Raw genomic sequence first — 14,975 nt, 5'->3', positions numbered from 1 at the left:
AATAGAATTTTCCTTTCTTTTAATTTACTTGTACTAGGACTTTAGTTTGGTCATGTTATAATTAGGAATATAACATTTATTTTATTCAAATATCTTGTTAACTACCTTAGTTGTACTAGACAATCAGAAGTAGAGTTTTATTAGGACATGGGCCTATAACGTTATAAATATGACCCTTAAGCTCAGTTATTAGACAATTAAAATCATTGAATAGCATTGCAAGTTTTTTTTTAATTTAAATTTCTATGTTTGAAACTTGATTATCAACCTTAAAGGCTCAGTCGAATGCTAGCCTTTGTTTCCATGGAAGCTCGTTATGTCAAGACGACAGCTTGAGCTTGGCTTTGGACAATTTCAAGTAGATGTCTGCATCATAATATGGCTCATGATGTCCATTTCGTAATTGAGACTTGAGATAACAATATGTACCATACGACTAATGGACTTATGTAATCTAAATTGGAAACCTTTGCGATTGCACTATTGAAAGCATAAGTTTTTACACATCTCTATGGTGTGATTTGTATAATTACCATATTCATAGCCAAAGAACTCAGTATAACCTAGCTTTTTAAAACAAGCTTCAAATTCATTACAAAAAAGATCAAATTCAGGTTCACAGTCGAGGGACCAATCCATGTGATTCTTCATCTTATATCCTAGAATGCAAGAACATTTCCTGCCATGATTAGGACTGTTGTTGCATGCACTGTTTAGTTTGCAAGTTCCATGAATCTTTCATTTTCGAAGGTAGGCTTTCCATGTAGCAACCTATGTTTCTTCCCCTTCATTTAAGCTGTACAATCGAACATAGCCATCAAAATCAATTTTTAATTTTTTGTGAATCTTGGTGCCATAATTTGCTCACTTGAAAGTAATATTATCAATTGAAGTAAACTTACCTAAGGGATCTAGTATTGCGATTCAATTATTATTGTTAGTGGACCTTACAACTTCCCATCTCAAAAGCCAAAGGCTTGGCCAATAAATACTTGAAACTTTAAGACCTTTACATAAAAGAATAAAAATGTTATTAGAGTCGAAGTAATGATTAAAGAAACCTGAAGAATAGTTGTTTTAACTTCTTAATGAGAAAAGCTTGGAGTACTTTTTAAGTTGTGAAGATAAAGTATTTGTGGGTGAATCAAAGCTTTGTTAAAGTGTGGCACCCTCTAAAACATGCAGGACCAGATTACCGCTATCATAAAGTTTTAAATTGGTAGGGGACAGAGAAACTATGTCCGTGGCCCAAACAGTGACACGTCCAATAATTGTCAAAAAAAGATAATCATGTGTAAAGGGTGTTTTTGTGATATGGAGAGGAAGCGTTGCAAACAAGTAAAGGTTGTATCAGAGGCGACAAAGAGAAAAATCCGAATAGTTCTTGAAATGCAAAATGTCATGGCAGGTGGAAGAGAACAAGAAGATAATAGGTAGAGAATGTCTAAAAAGGCTAGAGAGAAAAGCTCTAAGTGAGAATAAGGTAGTTCTAAAAAGTCTCTCAAATGAATTGTGAAGGCTGTATCTATAATGCTCCAAATAGCGACTACTCAATAATGGACTTTGATGCACGTAATGAATAATAACTTTAATATTAGGTGATTGTTACTAAGTTTTTAATATTGATTAACGATTAGAAATCCATTATGTGACCATTAAAGTAATGGATTTTATGATTGTTAATAACATAATGAGATTATTCTAGAGTAAAAAGTAAATGAAAGAGGTATACAAGAAAAGCTATATGAGAACAACATAAAGGAAACAGGTGTACATGAACAAGGATAAGAGAAGAAGGTAAAAAAGAGAAACACTTGTATTTCAAGAAAAAGTTAAAAGAATACCGCTTAACTACGTCCATATCTAAGCCATTAAGCTACAGTTTCTAGAACATCCTAAGATGAAAGTAACCTGTGAACCCTATCACTCATTTTGAGTTATTTTCATTACTGTTCGTATGAAGCTGAATGCTAAGGGAATTGAGGCTGGTCCTCTTGAGTACTCAAACCATGAGCACGAGCTAGTAGCTTTAATAATTTTTTGGTTGGCACAACACATATTTCCAAGGTGTCTAGATGATGATATCTCTTCAGCATTTGTTCCTTGAGTAATAAAATTCTCAAAGGAATATGTTTTCCTCTTGCTCCATTGTATTTAGGATCTTTATATAAAAGGCTAGACTTGTACTAACTCAAAAGTTTCAAGTCAGCTGTGCGTTACAAAATTTTGACTTATGTGGATACTTCCTTCATTCAGATGTGCCTATGGGAACGATTTGGTACTTACGCTCTTGTGCCTAATGCATATCTTTTTCCATCCTTTTTCTTGAATAACCCTTTATCCAGGAACAATTATAAAGCTTGGGTGTGGCATGATCGACTCTCAAGAGGTAATGTTCTTAAAATGATAGATGTGACAAAAGAATTTAATCCCATACCTTATGTGCAGCCTATAAATGGATACGGTGATCTTGGAATTTATTATGACTGCCATCCTTTATAGTCTAGAAAAATGAGCTTATGAGGTATTAACTTTTTTGTATAGGTTCATAGTTCCTAATTACCTTCTATGATTGAGAGTTCTAGTTCTGATGGAGATAAAGACTTTCATTTTGTCGAGGTGTGTGCTCCTTATAGAGTGGCACACCAATTTGGATTTGACCATCCAACTCCGCCTAAGTTTTCCTTCTTGTGTTTCTTTATTTTTCATGGGAGAACTTCAACTCCATTTACATAAACTTAAAAGTTGTGTTGTCCCAACTTTTGATAGAGTTGGTATCTACACTTTTGATAGAGTTGGTATCTACACTTTTGGATAGTTTGCTTATTGGAGAGAGTATTTTGAAGAATGGAGATCTTTTACTGTGGCATTAGCTAATCCCAAAACTCATCTCTACACTCCTTATGTAAGTAACATCAATGTATCCTTGTGCTTGATTCCTTTTAAGAAGAAGAAAAATATAACCAAAGAAGAAGATGTTGTTTCTCATGCTTCTGCTCATCAAACAAAAGATAAACATGCTTATCGAAAAGTAAGTTCATATTTTGTGTCTTTTTCTACGCTTTTTTTTTAATCCATTTCCTTATTTTGTTTTTTTTTTTAGGGAGAACTAATTGCAAGAGTAGAACTTAACTCAATTGAAGAGGAAGAAACTTCAAAAGTTGAGACTGAGGAGGAATCATGTTACTCTGAACATAATGACAAATGATAAGTCTGTTGATGTTGATGAAGCTGAAGTTGAGAGTGATCCAACCCCTTTTGATGATTTCATTAATTTGGATGTTCTATTTCTTTCTCATGTTCAGAGTTCCGATATAAACTAAGTAAATACATATTACTACGTTACCCCAATTGATGTTGTTCCAATTTTTTTATACTAAAATCATTCATACTCCCTAGGTTATTCGAAACGAGGTTGTTCCTGACACTAAGGCTATTCTTGTTGTTGAAGTTGTCCTTGAAGCTACTCTGAATGTTAAGGTTATTCATAATTTTGTAGTTGACATTTATGATGCTAAAGCTACTTTAATTAATCTTCATGCTTTTTCCTCCCTAGTGCCAGAACATAAAGATGTTGGTAGTGCTTCTAGCACTCAAGTAGCACTTATTGAATAGAGTGGTAGGAAAGTCAACTTCCATGGTTTTCAAGTTTCATCGGAGTATGTGGAATACTTGGAGCATATTTTCAATATAGAGAGAGAGTTTTGAAGTACCTCCCTTTTAAAGAATGTAGACGTCATTTGTTTAACGATTAAAGTGTTGGGTAGAGCTTTTGGTGATTTCCCATACTCCATTAATGAGTACTTCACCAAAGAAATTGCAACTGATGTTACAAGATTTCAATTATGCTTGTAATGTAGGATTCAAACTTGAGTGCCTCAATGATTGTAGATCTAGAGCCAAAGTTTTTCTCAACAAGTCTTCCTTGAAAAATGAATTAAAAGACATTGCAATGAAGATAGCTTCACTAGAAAAGCGTGAAGCTGAAGTGCAATAACAATTAGATGTCTTTGCCTATGGCAACTTTTCTCTATGGGATATGTAATTAACTAGTCTTTGCTTTTTGTTTTTTAGCTAGTACTTCGTTATTGGTAAATAGTATTTTTTCCTTTTGCGATAATAATAATGTTATACGCATGTTGCGTATTTATTCACATTTCATTTTATTGTACGTGGCCAAAGGGTAACTCTCAACTTTTCATCAAGGAGATTAACTTTAGCTTGACATGAAGGAGATTAATTCAACCTTTCAAATAAATAAGCGTAAGAGTTGCGGCCAATTTATAAGTAATAAGCTAAGGCTAAAGATGAGCGATAAAGCTTGCGGCCAATGACATAATATCATTACAATTAAATTTTAAGCAATAAAGCTAGGGGATGAAACATGAATGATAAATTATGGTCAAAGAATGAACAATAAACCTTGCAACCAAAAATATAATATAATTGCAGCTACAATATAAGCAATAAAGCTAGCAACTAAAATATAAATAATGAAATATGGCTAATATAAAAGTGGTAAAGTTGCGGCTAGAATGCTTTCATTTAGATTCTCAAGATAATGAAGAATCAAATCATGTAGTTTGCATATAAGAAAAGAGTGAAGCAGGAATTTCATACATGATACTTCTTTATATATTGAAAATTGATTGGAGCAGTGATGGCATTGTTCTTTAGATTTATCAATTTGTGATATCCACTTTCATTCACCTTATGAACAATATATGGTCCTTCATATTTTAGGTTAAATTTAGAAGCTAGGGTTCTTCTTCTAATATGCTCAACTGCACATAGTACTAAATCACCTTTTTCAAAATTTTTCCTTTTCACTAACTTGTCATAACCTCCTTTGGTAGACTGATAAGTTCTTTGCTTTATCTCTTCTTTCGTTTAGCGTTTCCAATTCTAACATTCATAAAGTATCATTATCAAGTTTAGCATCTAAGGCTAATCTCACAAATGAAACTAGAATTTCCATAGGTAGTACAACCTCTGTCCTATATACTAGTGAAAAAGGAGTTGCCTTCGTAAGTTCATGGTTAGAAGTCCCATGTGCCCATAATGCTACTGGAAGTGCGTCATGCCACATCTTTGGTTCTTCATGCACCATTTTACTAAGCACTTTGAGTAAAGTCTTGTTAGTAGCTTTAGCTCGACCATTTTATTTCCGACAGTAAGGATTAGACTTCACATGATCCACATGGTAATGGGCAAGTAATTCCCTTACACTATAATTAATGAATGGAGTACCATTATCTTAAGAATACACTTAGGTATGCCAAACCTGCATATGATGTTTTTCTTGATAAAATTTGTTACTGCTAAACTATTCACATTCTTTAAAAAAATAGCTCCACCTATTTAGTAAAGCACTCCGTTGTTGCTAACATCTAAGTATATCCTTTAGAAAGAGGATTGAGGGGTCTAATCAAATCAAATCCCCAAGTGTGGAAAGGCCAAGGAATAGTGATACTATGAAATTGTACTTATACAACCGGAGCAAGTATAACATTCCTATGAACCTAACATGAATAACATTTTTTCTGCATAATTCACTGCATCTACTTCCATAATAAGCCAATAATATCCAAGATCCAAAAGCTTCTAATAAAGCTTCCTTCCACCTTCATGTTCTCCACTACTACCTATATGCACTTCTTCCAACAGTGGATTGACATCAGTTGGGGAACAACATTTCAATGGTGTTCCTGTAAATAAAAGTCTAAACAAATCATTTCCTTTGAGGAAAAAGCATTGAGCTCTTCTTTTAAGTTATCTTGCATCTTAAAAGTTAGTTGGTATATCCCATTTTGAAGATAATCAATATAAGGCCTACATCAATCGCCATCATTTCCTACAAAATGGCATTTTTGTATATCTAGTGGTCCAAAACATCTAGTGCAAAACTTTTGAAGCTGTAAATCTTTTTTAGACATATATAGCCAAAAATATCCTACTCTTTGGAGTAAGTAATGTAAAGGTGATCCTTCCTCCCCACACCATTGTTCATGGGCTATTCCCAATCTTTTTTTTGCCTATTGTTTAGAAATACATCTTGCTAGAACTCCATTACTTTCTTTGTGGTAAAGTGTACCATGAATCAAAATGAAGTGTTTCAAGCATGGAATAGCAGCAAAACCTGGATTAAGTAGCTATTTTATGATAGGTTTTTATCAATCTTCTTTCTCATAAATTGGAGGCTATAATAGCTCACTAGATGGACATGGGATAGTCTTCTTGAATACGACTATATGAATACTTCATTCTTTTTCCAAAATGTGGATTTTAGTGGTCAAGGTAACAAGTGCATCTACACAACTGTTCATTGTTCTTGGAGTATGTTCACATCTCATCACTTGAAATTTCTCTAACAAAGACTAAACAAGAGTTCTATAAAAAGCAAACATAGTCACTTCAAGGAGAACTCACTATTGGTCTATTTTACAATAAGATTGGAATCTCCATGAATGCAAAGATTGCTTTCTCCAATTATTGTTGCCATATACAATCCCAAAGCTAATGTTTCATACTCAGCTTGATTATTGATGCATGTGAAATCTAGCTTGAAAGCTAAAGAGATAGGTTCTCTATCTGACTTTAAGGAGTTTAACTTTAAACATGGAATCGAGGAGTTCCCATCTTTACTTGATGCTTCCAAGACATGAAGATCTTTTCCCTTCAAAGAAATATAACTTCTACTCAAATGAGATGAGGTTAACTCAGAACTCTATATCAGGGAATTTTCTTCTTTACTTGGTGGAATGAGAACTATTCCGACATTTCCTCCGAAACTGTTTAAAGAACCATCAAAGTATAGATTCCACTCCTCTTTTTCTATATACATTAAACATACCTTTTCATGAAATTAAGCTACAATAACATCAAGAATAACTTCTTCAAATTGAGAAGGGAAATATGCTAACAAATCTGAAAGAGCTTGAGACTTGATAACTTTTGGTTGAATAACGATACGTCGAATTCTCCCAATAGAAGAATCCATTTTGCTATTTTTTCGAATAAAGCTAGTTTAGAGAGTAAAAACTTGATGGAATCTAACTTTGTCACTATTATAAGCGTGTGAGCTAAAAAATAGTGTCAGAGCTTTTAAGTTGCATACACCAAAGCAAAACAATACTATGGAGGTAGTACAAAAGTCTTTCTTCTCCATCCATTTCTTGTACCAGTAAAGCATCAATTAAATATGGAGTAGAAGTCAAATACAACATCATTGGCTCTCTTTTGCTAAGCATGGTCATTGTTGCAGGAGAAATGAGAATCTTCTTGATTTTCTCAAGTACTAGTTGTTGTAATTCACTCCATGTTAATGGAACACCTTTTTTAAGCAAAACTTGGAAAGGCATAATAATTTCTCCCAAAGTTAGAATAAATCTATTAAAATAAGAAGACTTTCCCCAACAAGTTTTAAGTTGTTTTTAATTCACTAGGGACAGCATGGATTGAATAACCTTTATCTTTACATGATCAAAATATATGCCTTTTTTATGAACTACAAAACTCAAGAATTTCCCAATTGTTACTCCAAATGCACATTTCAAAGGATTCATGTGAAGATTGTACTTTCTAAACCATTCAAACACTCTTTTTCAAGTCTTCAAGGTGATTAGAAGCCTTTTTGGACTTCACCATTATATCATCTACATAATCTTCCATACAATCACGCATCATGTCATGGAAGACAACTATCATGGCATGTTGGTAGGCTGCAGTCGTATTTTTTAATTCAAATGGCATTATAATGTAGTAAAAATTACCAAATGGAGTTTTGAAAGCTATATTCTTTGCATCTTTATGCCACCTTTATTTGATTGTATCCACTAAACCCATCCATAAAGGAGAACATTGCATGACCAGCTGTAGCATCCACTAAATGTCAACATTATGAAGAAAAAAGTCATTTTTTAGGCATGCTTTGTTCAAATCTTTGAAATCTACACATACCCAAATTATTTCATTCTTTTTCTTCATAAGAATTACATTTGTTAGCCAAGTAAGATAATGTACAGGTTTGATGAATCCAACCTTAAGAAATTTATTAATCTCTTTTTTTATCTATCTCTCTATCTCATGGTGAAATACAAAAGCATGTTGCTTCACTGACTTACTTTGCTGAAAAATGTGTAACTCGTGAGTAATGAGATTCTCATCTAGTCCAAGCATATGCTCATAAGCCCAAGTAAGCATATCTTGGAATTCTCTCAACAACTCAATTAGTGCAACTCTTTACTTATCAAAAAGGTTCTTGCTTATGAAACATGGTTTAGTCGTCTCTTATTATTTTGCCATATTTACTCCCTCGAACTCATCACCCTAAGGCTTAGGTTGATCTTGGAGTTACTCTTTTACGGGGTAATACTTCCTATACTTCTTCTTTCTCTGTTTAGGGTTTAAGGTTTATTTTATTTATTTATTTTTAATTATTTAATTGTTAAATTAATAACACTTTTTTTTCAAGTACATTTGAAAGCTCCAAAAAAAATTAAGAAAGTCAAAAAATTCAAAAAAAAAGAAGGGTAGGCCACGACTCCTACTAGAGGAGGTTGCGGCCTTTCGAACTTAAAATGACTCCAGCCGCTGCTTACTAAGCCTCAAGCCGCAACCCCTCAAAAAAAAAAAAAAGAAAGCCATCAGGGTCGTGGCCCAACGACTTGCTAAAGCGCGGGCCATTGCGCTCCCATAACTAGGCCATGCCTTTGCCGGTTTCCTCACCGTGGTCCATAAATGGGCAGCCCATTAACAATAACCCCCCCCCCCCCCCCCAATTGTTGCTAGCCCACTACCCATATATACCCTCTAAATAAAAATCAACCCTCACCTATAATGTGGGCTGCCAACAATGGGCAGCCCACTATACCATAATCCCCCCATGGGCTACCAACAATAAGCAGCCCTTCCCTCCCATATAAAACCCCCTATTAATATGGGCTCCCAACAAATGGTATTCCATTTACCAATAAAACCCCCCTCTTTTCTTTTCAGTTATTTTTATTTTTTTTATTTCTTTGCATAAATCTTTATTTATTTTCTTTTTGTAGTAAAAAAAACATTCCTCTTAGAAGTGAGAATGAAGAAGACGATAATAAGGAAGAGAAGGATTAGAGCTTCTTCATATTCATCTAACCATCAGGAGAGTATTCTTTACGTTTCCTTTATTTTTTCTAACATTGAGGACAATGTTTAATTTAAGTTTTAGGGGATGAATTTATTTTTCTGACGGTAAATATTCTATGAAAGTTTTAGATTTAGATTTTATTTGCTTGTTTATCTAGATTTATAAATAATTTAGGATTAGTTGGTAAATGAATTTATTACTTGTTTGAATCTTAGGAGTCTAGAGTAAAGTTGTGCCAATTTTTTTGATTATTTCCCTATCTAATGATGATAACTAGTTGTCTTGGATTCTTAGCTTTTGGTGAATAAGGTCTTTGTTTGGATTCATGCTAAATTTTGTTGTTAAGTATCATTGTTAGGATGTGATTTCCATAATTTTGAGCACTATATCTTTTACTTTAAATTATTATGAGTATCTAGAAAAGATTTATATTGATATGAACTTTAGATTATGTCATGAATTCTAGAATTTGCTTGATTTTCTCTCGAGGCAAAATCCTAAGCAATAATTAGTTAGGGAGATGATTTAGGCCATCTTTGGACCGTTTAAGTTTAAAAAGCCAACCTTATTAAATCTTTATCCCTAGCATGCCCTTTTGAGCTTAATTTCCCTTTTCTTTGTTTAACTACATAATAATTTAGCTAGCCTTAAAATAAAATTTTCAATTTTGCAACCCTCACTCCCTCACTCCTAAGCATGTATATTGTTTTAGGAAATTTAAATTGAGCTAAATGTTGAAAAAGGTGGAAAGGTGATGTTAATGTGAAAAAAAAAGTTCAAAATATGAAAAGTAACCACTACCTACAATACAAAGAAATAAGTTTGGGGGTGTGAAATTGTGAAAAAAAATGTTGAAAAAAAAAGAAAAAAAGTTTAAACATGGAAGAAAAGGTGTACTAGGAGGAGAATAGAGATCTATATATAGGTCATAGAATAGTTATGTGCTTAGGGTGATTTGAGCCACATTATTAGCTTTTATCCTACCTTGACCATAGCCATACATTAGAAGCTTATTAAAGTCCTATTGATCCTTAGCTTAGTGTTAGTCTACATTAGTTGAGAAAAGGATGAAAAGTAAACCTATGAAATTTAGTACTAATTTGAAATTGTGTTGTCATAAACTCATCCAGATATCATGATATTCTTGGTAAAAGATTTCACACACACACGAAAATCCATTCAAGAATGTACTTGCATTGGAATTGGAACATGAATTTAAATAAAGCCTATATTTTTCCTTAAGGTAATGATTGATAGACATACTTTTGAGGAAATTGTAAGGAATCATTGAGCTAGTGCACTTTGTCTCTAGTAGTAGTAGTAGTAATAATAGTAGTAACTATATTTATTTTAGTTTTCATTAACTGAATTTGATTTTCGTAAGTTAGTTTCTTTTCTATATTTTACTCGAGGACTAGCAAAATATTAAGTTTGAGGGAGTGATAACTATATGATATAGACTTATTTGGGCTTAATTTTGATAGTAATTTAGCTTAGTTCTTGTAGTAATCAATAAAAATTAGTAGGTTTTATTTAAATTATTTTAGGTGAGTCAATCTAATTTTAGTTAAGTTTATGCTTAATTTGGTGTTAATGTGATTAAGATAGGTTGTTGTTGATTTTATTGTGCTTTTGTAGGTGTTTGATGAAAAAAGAATTTTAGTAGAAGAAGGAGAGCAATTTCAAGGTGCATATTTGCACTGCACATGTTTCGGTATTTCGGCCATAACTCTCAAATGAAGTGATTATTGGACCATTGGAAAGATAAGAGAAAAAGATACAACTTTTATATTTACCACTCTACCCAGTTCGTCTTGGAAGGTGGTCAAAAATCATGTCGAAGTTGAAGCACTGTAATAGTCCTAGAGCAATTACCATTTCTGTTAATTAATTGGGCAAGGCTACGGCCCACATAGTCTGATGACGAAATCTCAACTGAAAAATTGACTTCTTTTTTCACCAAACTTGGCCTAACTTTAAAGCCTTATAAAAACAAATTTCACGAGAGAACAAAACACCAAATTAACAGCTGAGAGTCAAGCCACAAAATCATTGAAGCTAAGAAGAATTTGAAGGATCCAAGAAGATTTAGAGATCAAGAATACAATTCTTGGGTTTTTCTATCTTTTTGTTATTCTCTTATTTTTTTGGTTTTGTTTTTAATGTTTAAATTTTATTTGATGACGATGTGAGACTTAAAAGGGAACTAAACAATTAATCTAAGATTATGATTGAACTCAATATGTAGTCTGATTTATTTATCTCTCTTTTACTTATGTTTGATGGATTTAAGTTGTTTATTTTATTTTGTTTTTAATGCTTCTAATTACCTAATCACCAATTAGATTGAATTGGAAACCTAAGTTAAACCATGACAAAGAAGATTTAGGTAGACCTCGAATAAAATAGCGTATGATTGAATGCACTTAGTTGATTAGGTGGTTTGATTTGCATATATGGTAGATATACAACTATAAGTCATACGTAGCTTGAATTAGAGTACGAACTTAATGAATCTTTCTTCAATTTAATTTGCATAGACATAGAGTAAATTAATTAAGAGAGGTATTTTTATGAGAAACTCGACAGAGGTTTGTAAATAATTTAGGACTCTAGATTAGTAACTTAATCAATTAAACTAAGTTAAGAAAAAAAGATACAATAATCAGATGAAGTATTGAAGGATATCATAATCTTATGTTTGGTAGTTAAGTGAGTTTTGTAAACCAAATTTATTATTTAATTTTAATTTCAGTTTATTAGTTTTAATTTTTCTTTTAAATAATTTTAAATTTAATTATTTGGATAAGATTAAGGTGTTACAATTTTAGTAGTTAACAGTAAGAATTAATTCAATTCTCTATAGGATCGACACTCTACTCATCACTATAGTATTTTTACGATACATATACTTGTGTGGGTAGAAAATTGAACAACAATAATGCTTTCCACGTAAAGGGGCTTATTATGATGAGGATGAGGTGTACACATCTCTGCTTCTGTAAACACAATAGCATTCTGATATGTGCCAGCCATCTTCCCCATAAGTCATCCTATTAAGTTACACTCTTTACACTATTCTCCAACTATATGAACTAGTAATATAGTCGCTTTTTTCCTTACTTCTTTTAAAACCCAAACTAGTCAAAGAAATGCCTGAAGCTAGGTGTCTTCATGAGTGAGTTAGTAATCGAAGAAGTAACCACAGTAGCTTCACTTGTATTATTGAACTGAGTGTTTGAAAAAAAAAGGTCATCATGGTGAGTGTGAATTATTGCGCTTACTTGCCCTCGAGGATTTGGATGAATGGGAAGTGGGTTATTTTGGACTCTATTATTTTTAATCAATACCTCTCCTACTTGCACTCATCGATGGAACATTCTTCGAAGGTTTCTATATCCAACAAGTGGATGACCAACTTCTCGATGATAATCACAATACCTTAGGTTGGCCTTCTCTTCCGCTATTGGTGGTCATGGAGTGTAAACTAAATTTATCTATCTATCCTTGACCCATTATTGGAGAAAAGCTCTCACTTTATCTAGAGGTCTTGAGAATGGTCGAGAAGAGTCATTCTCCTCATCTGGCCTTCTCCTTGGGACTTCCTCACTAAGACCTAAATTTGCTCAAACTAAACCCCTTCTTTCTCTACCTCCTGCTTAGATGGCATTCACTATTGGGAATTCCTTCTACCAAAATTAGTGAGTCCTTTTTGTCTAAGAACCTTATTATTGGTCCTTCATGGAACTTCCACCAAGTTAGCAAAGGTTGGAAGAGGTAGATTCTCCAAGTGTAGCCTATAGTCATCAAACATCCCATGAATGCACACCTTTACCAACTCTTTCTCATCATTAGATTCTGGTATGTCCAACACCTTCTCTCTAAAGCGCTAAATGTACTCTATGAGGTCCTCTCTGGACTTTTGAAACTCTCTTTCAAAATCAACAAGAGTAACTTTCTCTTAAATAAAGAAGATTTTTTCCCTAAACATCCTACACATCATATTCCAAGACTAAACAAAACCAAGGATGAGGTTAAGATACCACGTTAGCCTTTTCAGTGAGAGACTTGGAGAACTCCTTCAACTTCAAGTCATTATCCAATCCAGCAACTCCAAGAGTCTATAAATTTCATGACATGTTTCTGTGCATCTCTAGTCTTTCCATTGAATTGTTTGAACTTGGGTCTAGTATAGTCCTTTAGGTATGATTTTACAACTACACTAGCCAAGTAAGGCAACTTGAGATCAAACTTAGAAAAATTCAAGCTCTTGTTCTTTTGATCCAACAGCCTTTAAAGCTCTTCCATTATCACAAATCCCTAGGTAAAAGTAGGTGGGATTACTGCAATAGAAGTAGTAGCTAGTGTAACTACAGTAATAAAGTTGGTTGGATTAGGGTTTGCAGCAATTACTGTATCAGTTGCACTTTCTCCATTTCCTCTATTCCCTTCAGTGTTTGTAACTAAATTAGTGACTCTGTCAAGTGCACTCTCATTAAGGTGCACAGGTTGGGTTTGAGAAGTGGTGGCAATAGAGGATGCAAGTTGAGATGTAGTCTTCATCATCCTCCTATTATTGTCCTTCAATGTCTCCATCTTCTCTTGAGAAGCTTGGATCATTCTCATCAAATCTTGAATATAAAAGAGAACACGTGCATCTTAGATGTTAGTGGAATCGATAACACAAAGTTATGGCAGTAAGAGTTTTACTTAATGCAATCACTCCTCCCTAGTAGAGTCACAAAAATGTAAAAAGGGTTCTTATGATAAAGAGAGGAAGCATTACAAACAAGTAAAAGATATATCGAAGGTAGCATAAAGGAAAATCAGAGCAATTTTTGAAGTATTGAGTGTCGTATTAGGCTACAAGAACAAGAAGAGAATAAGTAAATGAAAATAACCCGTAAATTCTGTTACTCATTCCAGGTTGCTTTCACAGCTATTCGTATGAAATGGTTATTTCGCGTGAAGTAGTGTTTCACTTATTCTAATTGTTTTGTGTGAAGTATAACTTCACTTGTTCTAATTGTTTTGCTTAAAGTAAAGCTTCACTTGTAATAATTGTTCTTATTATTCTTTATACAATGTTACATGGTAAAATAATTCTTTAAAAATAAGTATTAATCAAAATCAACTATTTACATCATATTTCTTCAAAGAGAGCTTTGAGCGTTTACCATTGACTGGATAGTCACGGTTTGCAACCCAAACCAGGGTGCAATTATCACTATAGCATGGTTTGTTGAACCATATGGCAAAGCAATAAGCGTTCTAGCCAATGGGGTGAAACCCAAGTTCCATCTGATGAAGTTAAAACATGTTTCCGTGGACAGTGATGAGCTGTCACCTAGATTATCCGAGCATGAAGATGAAAACCGACAGCAACGGGTCAAAGATAAAAAGAGTATGGGAAGTGGCCTGGTGTATCCGAGTAGAAGTAAATTCTACCCACCCAAGGCAAGGGTTACCTAAATTAGTCAAGGTTAACAAATAAATTGATCTACGATCCAGTTTGATCAGGAAACCAGGATTTAAACAAAAAGGATGATTAAACGCGAGAGGATGTAGCCGCTATTTTTTGTCAAAGTTTTTGAAACAAGGATGCGAGTGACATTGATGGAAGAATTGCAGGTACCGGCCATTATAGAATGTGATGGCAAACGGAAGCCGCCGCCCTACCCCACAAATTAAAACCGCTTATCGATTACATAATCATCGTATTTAATAAGATTCCAATTTGGTTTCTCTTTTTGGATATATACTATAGGGTATCTGGAATATGATTATGATTATTGCGTTGCATCCTCAAACTGAACCAGTTCAGAGTAAAGCGGAGAGGTCAGCC

The 14,975-nt window shown here is 33.5% G+C and overlaps 1 pseudogene; it reads right to left on the bottom strand.

Moving 5' to 3' along the window:
• Positions 1-319: 319 nt before the first annotated feature.
• Positions 320-14,772, bottom strand: LOC148761940 (putative receptor protein kinase ZmPK1; annotated as a pseudogene).
• Positions 14,773-14,975: the final 203 nt, after the last annotated feature.

The sequence above is a fragment of the Theobroma cacao genome, chromosome 6 (assembly GCF_053813885.1).
Source record: "Theobroma cacao isolate CCN51 chromosome 6, ASM5381388v1, whole genome shotgun sequence".
Taxonomy (NCBI): Eukaryota; Viridiplantae; Streptophyta; class Magnoliopsida; order Malvales; family Malvaceae; genus Theobroma; species Theobroma cacao.
This window is presented reverse-complemented; position numbering and strand designations above follow the sequence as displayed.